Genomic DNA, 11572 nt, shown 5'->3' with positions numbered 1-11572 from the left:
TGAAAAAGTGGGATTTGCATGCCTGCAGTGAGAAGAGGTAGAGAGATTTGTGCCGCTCTGGTTATATAGGCTCCTAGAAACTAACTTACCTCCTTCTGAAAACAAAAACTAACCATAACTGATGTTCAAATCATTATAAAGGATCCAGGTCTCAGTGGCCTGGATGTGGAAGTGGGATTCAGGCCACTTATTTGCTGTGTGACTTGGGCAGGTCACTTAATCTCCCTGTGCCTCACTTTCCCCTTTCATAAATCTCAGAAAACTTGAGAGGTGTTATTTGGGAAGTGCTGTGAGATTTAGAGATGAAAAGTAGTAACATTTGATGTGCCTACAAATACACATTTTAATTGTGACATTACGATACGTTACTATATAAAATGAATATTTAAACAATATATATACACACAGTTATCAAACTCTTACAAATCACTTAAGTAAATTTATTTTGAACTTATATGTAAACAAAAATTGGCAAAATTTGCTCTTTTGCCTTCACCCCTAGAAAACCCATTTTATTCAGAACATGCCATAGAGGGGGCAGAGGCTCTATCAATCTGGAGACGGCAGGTTTCCCTCAATGGTAAGCAAATAGCCAAAAGTGAGAGTTAATTGCATGATGGAACGAAGGTATGAAATAGCTTCTTTTATATGCCAAAAAGAGGGGAAGGGAAGCAGAAAATAGGAGAAAATGTACAATAAAATAGGTAGAGACAAAATAATCATAATTAAACATCTATACTATGGTAGAAAAAGGTCTACAAAGAAGCAACAACATAGATAATATGCTGATTTCAAAAAGTGCTAGACGACACAAATAAAACTCCATTTTTCCCAAGCAGTTGGTGCAATGAAAAATGTGTATTATGTGTTTCTGGCAAAGGGAGACCTTGTGGGAAAAGAAGTCATCAAAGAATTACAATATGCCATTATTATGCCCTTGGAAGCATAACAGGGAGCGTGCTCCAAGGAGTGGTTTGGGAAGCAGGGAGAAGGGTGAGAGTTATTTGCAGACGTGAGTCCAGGCCCGTGGACAGAGTAGTCCCCCTCGAGGCAGCGTGATGCAGGGATATTGGTGCCCTGTAGGTTATGGACTATATAGTGACCTCCTGTAAATTGGCAGGTGCCTGGCTGATCCCCTGCCCTCTGCCTGCGGTGTCTCCATAAACCCCCGAGCCAGGCACAGACCACTCCGCATGCTGTGATTACCACTGCAGTAGGTACAGTTAGAGATAAATAACGAGCAGCATAGTAATAACAGTCCTGATAAATAAATAAAATAAAACAAAACCTGCTTGTTGTCATAAGAATTGTAGGCTCCTGGGAATTAAAATCTGTAGCTTGTGCTGTACGGAACCTATGCCTTTTTATCACCGTGCCCTAAGATGAAATGTCTCTTTCCTGCTTTTATTTTTTTCCAACTTTGCTCTTGGACTGCATGTAATTATCACAATTTGCATGTTGCATGATGCGGGACTGTAGCTTTCAAATGCCAGCATGTAGCATAGCGAGACAGGAGCTGTGAAGCCTGAGGGAAGCCCGGAGGAGTCCTAGGAAGCACATGCCGACCCTGAGACCTGCAATTGCTGTAGTGTCAAATGAGTCAAACAGACTCATTTTTGGTCTAACTGTCCTGCAGTTGGCAAGGATTCCAGCAGAGGCCAATACAGAAAGCTTCTGAAAAAGCCATTTCTAATTCCCGTGTCGCCCATCTAATTCCTCTGTGCTCCTCCAGTTTCTGAGAGGGTCAGTCGTGCTGTGCCCTGACTCTTCATTGAATGCCAAGGCAAATGGAGTTATCCCCAGAGGCGTAGGTGGCAAAGGTTAAGAGCTGGAAAGGGGTGGATGGCTTTTTGCTCTACCTGTTTCTGCATTCCTGAACACCATGTATATTCCTGTACATGAGCATCGTGGTAGCTCCATAACCCTGAAAAACTCCCGGTAGTATTAACAGGAGCTACATTGCGCATATTGTGTATTGTCCAGCTTGAGTTCCAGCTGAACCCTGAGAGCTTTTGCTGTTACACACACACTAGCAATGTTTTATTGACCTACCAGCCGTGGTTCCTGGGTGATCGTTGACAAACTTCACTTCAAAAGCCCAATGATTTGGTTGTTGGAGAAGGTTGGAGTCAGAGGGTCCCTGGGTGCAGCTCCAGGCGCTTCCTACCCAGGGAGAGGACTTGCCCACGGAAATACAAGCCCTGTACCGTGCATCAGGCTCGCCCCAGGAGACAGCGCTGCTATGACCATAACTCGCCATCTCGCAGTGATAAGTAACTGACATCTTGGGGTTAAATGTTTAGTGAGAGTTCAAGTTCATTATCGTAACAACTTTTATTGGCATCTGGCATGTAACACAGATGCATGAAATTTTAAGTATGAGAAACATTAACAAAGCAAAGTGCCTCTGCTTGTGTGTGTGTTTCAGAAGCCCTTGTTCCACAGCTGTCCTACATCTTACACTACATATATATATAAAAAATGGGGCTGTGGTCTGTAAACTCTCTTCATGTCTGCATTCAAATAACAACCTCTGGTTGGGGAGGTGTTCTGGGGGAACGCTTCATGATGTTCCAAGCATTGGCAATGACATTACATGATCTACAGCAGGAGAGAGGGAAATAAAAAAGCAGCCTTGATAACAAGCTCCCTTAAAAGGCTGCACGATGAATGTAGACCACAAGGACTGCTCCGTTATGAAAAGTATTGCGCACCATTGTGTATAGGTGCAAACCATGTCAGAGAAGGAAGTGTGCCAAGCGAGCTCTAAGCCTGACATTTTAATAAGGGAAATATCTCATTTTAATTGTGTATAGATTACCTCCCCCTGAGGCTGATACTTGTCTTTGTTTTATTTTTTTCCTATAAAGGAGGCAGGAGAGCTATCAGCAGCTGCAACCAATGTATATGACATTTTAAGGCAAACTCCTGTAGTGTATAGCAAAAATACAGTATTTGCTTAACACTGTATTAATACATATGTACTTCCTCATACATTCTCTGATAAGGTCTTCAAAGGCGTAATGAAAGATGGTGCTGGAGTTCATACGAGTGGGAGGTTGGTGTAAACTCATGCATATAGCTGAAGAAAGATGTAACTTTATAAGAAATGGCCAAACTGCACCGTTCTTGTTCCTGGTGGGAGCAGTGACCTATTTCTGCCTACACTGGCCAGGCAGGCTCTGCTCCTTGTTCTGTGTAAGGAGGCAGTGTCTCCCCATAGATGTTCCACCGGTAGGGAAGGGACCAACCTGTGATGTACCTCAGGTCCCCACCATCAGCCTTCTCTGCCAGGTTTCAGACTTCATCTCAACCTACACTGTCCACCTGCACCTTAACTCTTCTTCTCAAACCTGCTGCTTCTTGCTTCTCTGATTTTCCCTTGCGTATCAAGACTGCAACTCTGCCACGTCTTTCTGATAGCATCTCCTCCTCACGGCTGCGTACCATCGCTCTAAGGACTGGTGGTTTCAGAGCCAGTGCAGTCATTTGTCTGCCCAGTCTCCAGTAAAATTGGTTGTGTTTCCAAAGCTGTGAAGAGACTTTGAAAGTTGTACCAGAGTCTTTAGAGCCAGCTGGGTCACAAGTTGTGCCTGCTCTTGACAGGACAGGTTCACGGTGGTTTATGGTCCTCCTGCTCCTTTCCACCTCATTGGTCAGGCAGGATTTGGATAACCTCTTCATTCACTGCTGAGGAGCAGGAGACCCTCGGAGATAGGACTTAACGTCCACCTCTAGCAGCGGCCAGTGCCAGTTGCTTCAAAGAACTGACTCTTAGCACAACTGCTACAAGTGCTATGTCATAATTTGTTTTTTCCAGAGCCCTTCTTCCATCCTCTAACATCGCGGTTTAAGACTTAAAGCAAAAAGTTTGAGGCACGCCTGTAGGCGTTCTTTTTTTTTTTTTTTTTTGATTCACTCTCTATCTAGTCATGATCTTAGACTGAAAAGGGCTTTCTGGTGTATTATCTTGAATACTTCTGCTGTACTTCTGCACCATCTTAAGCATCTTACCCAACAGCTTCTTCTTTCTTCCTGCCTACTCTTCAAATTTTCCTGTTACTTATTTTTTTTGTCCGAACTCTACTAGATATGATCAAAAAGTAGTGTTGGCAAAACCCCCAACCAACCAACACGTAGAAGTTTGTCTGCTGAATTCATTTTCAACGCAAACTCTGTCAAAGAAATCATGCATTGGGTGTTTTGATATAGAGCATGCCTGAAGGAGGCAATGTATGTTATGCTATATTCCATATTTCCACTTCTGGAGGTTGTATATTCTGTTTCAGTACACAGGTATAGCACAAATGGAAATCCTGTACACACACAGCTACCGATATTTATCCAGATTTCTGGAAGCTCACATCTCTCTTAATCCACTGTTTCACTCTCCTCCTGAATGTCAGCTCTTGTTGCATACGTCCTTTTTGAGCTACATAAAAGACCAAAACTCATCTTTAATATCAGTATAAGAGATGGATTTTATGTTTATTTTAGGTTTCAGTTGTTCTGCTCAGGTATTCAGTGATAAGCTTTTTATTGTGTGCTACAAATTCCTTGAAAGTGTTACTGTTTTGTGATCTGGAAGATTTACAAAAGACTTTTATTTGACACCTATCACACCGGGACATCTCTTGTTGCCCCTGGCATGCAGGGCTGGTTATTGCATTGACTTGATTATCGGGCATTTGATAAACCTAATAAAGCACTTCCCAACATCTGTGGAGCATTAGGAGAAATAAGTTAATCCTGACATCATGAGATGATAAGACTTTTTTTGTAGAGTGATTCCCTGAAATCAGCCTTCATGCTGGAAATAAGTGAAAGCTAATTAAAAACTACAGGTCTCAAGCAGGGATTACAGAAGCCATGGCCATTTAGCATGAATGACTATACAGTGAGACATTTCCCTAGCCAGTTTCCATAGCCAGAGCTATAACTACAAGGCAGAGAGGATGATTTTCTCTTCTAAAGCAGAACATTCCCCTGTGCTGTACTCCTCTTGTCTTCTTGCTGGTTATATTTCTCAAACTATTATGGTACTTCTATTATATTTGTATGATAATTTGAATTAACATCAAAAGAAGTGGAGAGGGATGAGAAAATCTGGAATAGAACTTGATATGAATTGACACCTAGGAGCTATATTGATTTATATTCATTGAGAAATATAATCTAAATACAAAGAGAAAGGACATTATACAACATGTATAACATCAAATAGGTTATCATATTATCTTTGCCTGTTACTTCCCGTATCACTGCTGAAATTTGAAAGGCTCTTTTGCATTCCTGGTCTTCTCTTGCTACCTTAGATAGCAAAGACCTTGTTGCTTCTGATTTTGGATGAAGTGATATGATCAATTTATAGAACTAAATAGATTAACAAATTAGAAAATAGTGGGTTGTGTCTGAAGATGTAAGTGTTTGGACGTTAGTTAATGAGTTTCACATGCTTATCTAATTGGAGTATTTTGGCATCCATTTTGAAGCACTGAGACTGCAAGCTGTGCTCTGATGGTAAAACAGCAATAGCAGTGGGAACCCCCTTTGGTCTGCCTTGGTTTGAAGGCTCTGGACATACTGAGCATGCGAGCGTCCGTCCCAGTGAAGGACATATCACATACTTCATTCGGCAGCAAATGTAATGTCTGGAATGCTGATTTTGAGAGGTGTTGAGCAACTCCTGTCATTAAATTATGGTTAGAGCACTCAGTATTTCCCAGGAATGGCCTCTGGGGATGGAGAGTGAGAGTGAAGATTCACACCTCTATTTTAGGCAGCATTAGGCAACTAATTGAGTTGTGTTTGAACAAAGTCAGAAGCCTGATTTCCTTATGGAGCCAGTGGAGAAAAATTAGGTACCTTTGGGGATGCGTCTGATTCAGAATGTCGAAATGCTCCTAGAAGAAACATATCCTATAGAAAAGGGCCATTATCTGTAAAAGTCAGGCCTCCGTTAGGGTTTTTTTGGGTTCCAAGATCTGTTTCAAGTCTCAAAAATCTTCTTCTGGGTAACTTTCCAAAAGTCAAGGAAAAGAAGTGTTAGAACCTTCCATGCCTTAACTCCCAGTGCAAGTGTAAAACCCACAAATGTCTTAATAATAACAGATTGATCTAAAATAGAGAAGAAAAGATCCATTTTAGGAAAAGAAGTGTTATTTAGCATGCTCTCAGGAGCATGTGGCAGATTTCAGTTGCCACAGCTGCCTTGTGGACTGTCAGCTGTTGTATCTGGGGGAAAAGCGTGGACGTCTCCTGCCAGCATGGAGTGACCAATGCTGGATAGTTACATGGAGAAACATTAAACCCATGGCAGCCTCTGCTGACTGAGATAGCTGCAGGTGCTGAATTTATTCCAGCAATGGGAAAGTGTAACTTTGAGTAAGTGGATTGTTAATGACCGATTCTTTGGCAGCCCAACAATAGTACAATGAGATCAAACAGATGTAATGATAATTTGTCTGCAAGTATCAGTTTACTTTCCATTAAAAAATATGGTGGCTCTTCAAGCTGAAACATGGATTTTAAAACAACAGGGGGTCTATAGGAAAAAGAGGTTTTGAAGTGTCAAATAACTACTGGCTAACATTTGGACTAGCATTAGGCAGCGTATTCTGTTTCTCATTGGGAGCCCTGGCTCGGTTGGCAAGCTGAGCCGCTGTGGGCTATTTTTCCTTTCACTGTAATTTTGTCTCATCTTGGACACAGTCCTCCTAGTAAAGGACTTCACATTTGAACAAACTGCTTCTCAGCCTGAACAGTCCAACACAGAAAAGAAAAAAATGACCAGATGTTTGTCTCTTTCCCAGAGGGAAGAGCGCAGTGGTCTAACCGTCAAGTTTGATGTACCTAATCAGCAGTTCAAGCCCTGGCAGTCATTCAGAGGTAGATAATGCAGACTTGACATTTTGGCTGGGGACTGGATGGTGTAAAGAATGAGGCACGGACAAAACAATTTCCAAAGGGAGGTGACAGGAGATGAAAACAAAATTTGTTCAGTAGTGTAATTTGTCATCAGCATGACTGCTCTGAGTTCACTGGGTGTTGGGACAGGTGTCTTCTGAGCCATGACATGAGAAAATCCAGAGGAAGGCAGAAAAGAGGCTTAGCTCGTAAAGCTGGTGGAGGGCAATCTGCGCTGTGGTCACACAGCCCTGGTTTAACCCATTGCGCCTGCCCCAACCCAGTCAGGCAACATTTGCGTGAGATATGCGAGAGGATCTTAGTAGTTTTGACAGTCTGTAGTCAGTGGCAAGGAGTTTTCCCAAAGTGAGCCATAAGTGAGCCCTGTGACCCTGTGGTCCCTTGCCCGAGGTAGAGGTATGGCTCTAGGCACTCATCGCAGGGACCACCTCTGCCTGTGGGTACCTAATATCCTTTTTGATCCCGTAATTACCCACTATGAGTGCTGTCACTTTTCCTGCTGATTTCCACAGGGACGGGTTCAAGGCCAAAGAAACACAGCCAAGAGCAAAACGGGGCATGTGGCTTCGCTTCCATTACTGACAACATCTTGGGATCACTGATAATGCTAACACAGGATTCGAAGTCATAGCTACAGTAAAAGTGTAGTTTCTTCTACAGGTCGGGTGCAAGAGGACATTGTGATTGTGCAGCCTCGCTCACAAAGATTAGATGCTGTCAGATGGGCAAGTGTGCCCTGAGGTGTCAAAATCAGCTGCTGCCCCAAGCAAAGGGACTGGAGGGCCACATACACAAGAGTATTGGGTCTGTCACAATTTGGCAGTAAGGTGTGGCCAATTGTGAACTCAGCTGGATCTAACGGAAATCTCTTCCATCTCTGATTTATAAGAGTTGCAGGCACTTCCTTACAAAATTTCTGGCATTTAAATTTAGAGGTCATAAATGATTTTCTTATCATTTAATAGTAGCTATAAAATATCTGTATTTTAATACATTAGTATAGCATTAGCTGTAATCCCCTGAGGCCTGCTACTGCGTTGAGAGTATGATTTAGCAAAGCTTTTCAGCTCTTGCTTCCTTTTGTTTTTGTGACTAATCTGTTGACATCAGTGGGGTTTGTCTGATTGTTCATGCACTTAAAATCAGACATGTCCCTGAGAGTCTTTTGGCAACCTGTCTACGAGTAATTTCTGTGCCCTGCTATTTGTATAAAAATGGCTTTGTTTCCAAACAGAGGGGTCATCTGGCTGAGCATGAGGGTCAACGGAAAGGATTAGGCTCTTCCAGAGTTTGGATCACCTGATCCTAAACGAGGTGTCTGAGAGAGACGCATTGAAACTGTGTTTTTTCACTCTCTTGACTGTAATGAAGAACCTCAGATGATGAGGTCAGGTGGAGACATCTGCATTTTACATGCTGAAGATTTAAGTAAAAAGAACTTTGCTAAGACTTTGCCAGTACGTGGGCAATCCAGCTTTCGCTGTCAGCACTGTCGCTTATCTCCCAGGGCAGTTTGGGACAATGCTAGAGTTCCTCCAGCACCTCCTCTGGGGAGCAGCAGTGATTGCTGAGGATGAGGATACAGTGATCAGGATTTGCTCTGAACTCTGAAAAAACTCAGAACTTGAAATCCACGGAGGGGATGCACAGGTTCCTGAAGGGAAACCAGTGCTTGCAGGGAGAGGTGCCTGTGGTGGGTAGGACTAGCTAGGGCTACAGGAGTCTGTCTGGGGGAGAGGGCTGGTAAGAGGAGACGCTCTGGCTCAGAAGGCTTTGCTCCCTGGAGGGCAGAGTACAGAAAGGGCATCTGGAACCCAGAAAATGTACTGAACTGGTTCCCGAAAGCTGTCATAAATGAGCGTAGTTTCCAAAATCATTAAAAATGAAGCAAATTCACTCTTCAGCCTAACTCTTACAGGCAGCTTCCTCACGTAAGCATGAGAATTTCTCAAAGGGTGTGCTCTGATTTCAGTAAACCATGGGGGCACGACACAGTGTGTTGAGCACAAGTAGACTTCAAGATAACCTTCAGGAAAATGCAGAGAGAGAAGCTGTGCCTTTTGCAGAGGGAGGCATGAATTGCTGATTTTTTGTAGCATGTGCTGGCACAAGGTACTCTAGACTTTGCCCTCACTCTCTTTAGGGAAAACAAATCTTTCCAGGAGACTTCAAAACTGCTTTAGGAGAAGAAACATCTTGGCAATCCATCAGAGAACATAATGCACCAGAGGTAACTGAACATCTGATGGTAAGTCACTGAGAATTTCACAGCTACATTTTACTCTGAAAGAAGGTCACTTTCATAAATTTATAAGGCTGAGCTGGCTCCCACATGGTTTGATGTCCAGAAAAGTCCACAGTTCATCCAGCTGGGACAGGACCAGTACCCACTTGCATAAGAACAGAAAAGTCGGCAGTTTTTGTTCGTGATCCTCTGGAGAAATGCCAGTTGTACCTTCATGTAATTTACAGGAAGGAAACTTTTCCTAAGAAAATGCCCATGTAGAATTATAATGAGGATCAGTGAAAATGCAAGAGTGCTGACCTTGAGAAGAGCAGCATGTGAGTGAACTTTGCTGAGGCATCTCTCGCTGCTTGTGCTTGATAACTTTGAGAGGATCTCAGCTGCTGAGGTCCAGGATCATCAAAAGAGGAATGACTGGCATCTTTAAAAGTTTAGATATTGCAGCAGACAAACCATTTAATCCTATTTGTTACAGCAGATTTACTGTCCTTTGTTCAAATTAAAAAATTGTAGGAGGAGAGGGGAAGAACTCATTTATTTCGATGAAATAAGGGAGATAACAGTAAGGTCCAAAATGCAGCTGCGTCCCTATAACCTGAAAAGTGAACTCCAGGACAAGTATGGCCACTATCCACATATTGTGGTATCTTCTCTGCCGTTGCTGGCAGTGCAGCGGTTGCAAAGCCTGTGTGATAGATCAGCAGTTACCCCTTGCTAGGTGAGGTTGCCTGTAAAGTCGGAGCTTGGGCTGAGGGTGCATGTGATCTGTGAAGGGCTCTCCGGACCAGCACGGATGTATGATATAGGCAAGCGGCTGCCTTCTCCCAGCGCTGAGAACCAGGGACGGTACCTGACTGTGCTCAGCCGCAGGGCATTCAAAAGCGCGGAGGATATGTGCTTGCGGGAGGGCCTGACCACTGGCAGCAGCCTGGTGAATGGCTACCTTTACCTACGATGATTTGACAGTTTTATTACTCAGGAAGGAGTTATTTCAGCTTAAGTGCTGTGTGGACACTTATTTAGAAGCTGCTTGGTGCACAGGAGAATGTGAACCAATGCAAGGGCTGTGCAGAAGAGAAACAACATTTAGATTTACCAGCTTGACTCACAAGTGGCAAAACAGGAACGGTGATTAGACTCTAATCACAGGAAAACAAGAACTTATCATACAGCGTTAGACCTAGATTTCTCAAGGCAGCAAATCCAATACTCTACTCTAGAGGAGGGTGAAGCCACAGACGCGCTGCTTCTTTCAAAAAATGTGCCGAGGCAACTGAAGTAGTTGCTTGTCCTGCCAAAGCGAAAAGCATTTTCTCTTTTGCATGGAAACTAGAGACTCTTTATCTCATCTGTCTAATAAGCTCATTAATTGTAAGCTATTTAGTTAATTTAAGGTTCTTTGTAAGAGGGACTAAATTCTGCTCTGAGGTGTGTTTCCGTAATCCTGGAGTAACATCAATGTGGCTGTTATTGTGGCTACTTAATGCTTACATTAAGAAAACTGTGAGCTAAACAGAAAGAAGAAAGAAATTAAGTTAATGATAACAACAACAACAACAACTCTGTACGATTCATTAGGTGGCACTTCATAATGGAAAGATGCCACAGATGTGGAAGAATATACACAGGATGTTTTGATCTTTAAAAGCATTCCCACCGTACCCGGTAGGAGAAGGTATGCTTGGCAGCAGGTGGAGATGGCAAATTGCATGTGCAGTGACTGGGACACTGCTAGCAGGAGGGTCACCACGCTAACAGCGGAGAGCCAGCGAGGAATGAGGCCCTGGGATTGACGGGAGCCCACATCAGGGAGAGCAGCACGTTGAGGATTGGTGGGAAGAAAAACAGGCAGGAAAGGAGAAAACTTCGCTGCAGCTTAGTTTGACTTGCGCCAATTTTCTAATTATGTTTAAAAGGCACTTAAGTAAGTGTGATGAAATTACGTGTTCTGATCTACTGCATAGTTGGATGAATTCATAAAGGTGTATAAAATATTCCTTGTAACAAATGAAAGGGGAGTGGTAATTCTGGAGAACAAAATTACATGAGAAGGAGGTAATTGCACATAATCTTACACTGGATAATAGTACCTTAAACATGGTTATTGGGATGTAAAAGTCAGTAAAAGAAATGTTCAAGTTTTTGAACAGGTCTCTTGAGGTAGAAGGAACCAGATCCTAGAAAAAGCGGTAATGTGTTACAGAGTAAACTCTGCAGACTTCTGCCTTGAATAGTCTGTTGAGCACTGCACACCATGGGGGTTAGAGAAGGAAAAGCCTACTTGTTCATACTGGCCGAGATGTACAAAGGAAATCATACATGATGGAAAGCATCACTGTGGAGCTGAACTCCTGTGGCTCTGGGGCAGACTCCACGGTGCCGATCAGAATATCGGCTGTA

The sequence above is a fragment of the Aptenodytes forsteri genome, unplaced genomic scaffold (assembly GCF_000699145.1).
Source record: "Aptenodytes forsteri isolate BGI_AS27 unplaced genomic scaffold, ASM69914v1 Scaffold112, whole genome shotgun sequence".
Taxonomy (NCBI): Eukaryota; Metazoa; Chordata; class Aves; order Sphenisciformes; family Spheniscidae; genus Aptenodytes; species Aptenodytes forsteri.
Note: the sequence above shows the minus strand (reverse complement) of the source record.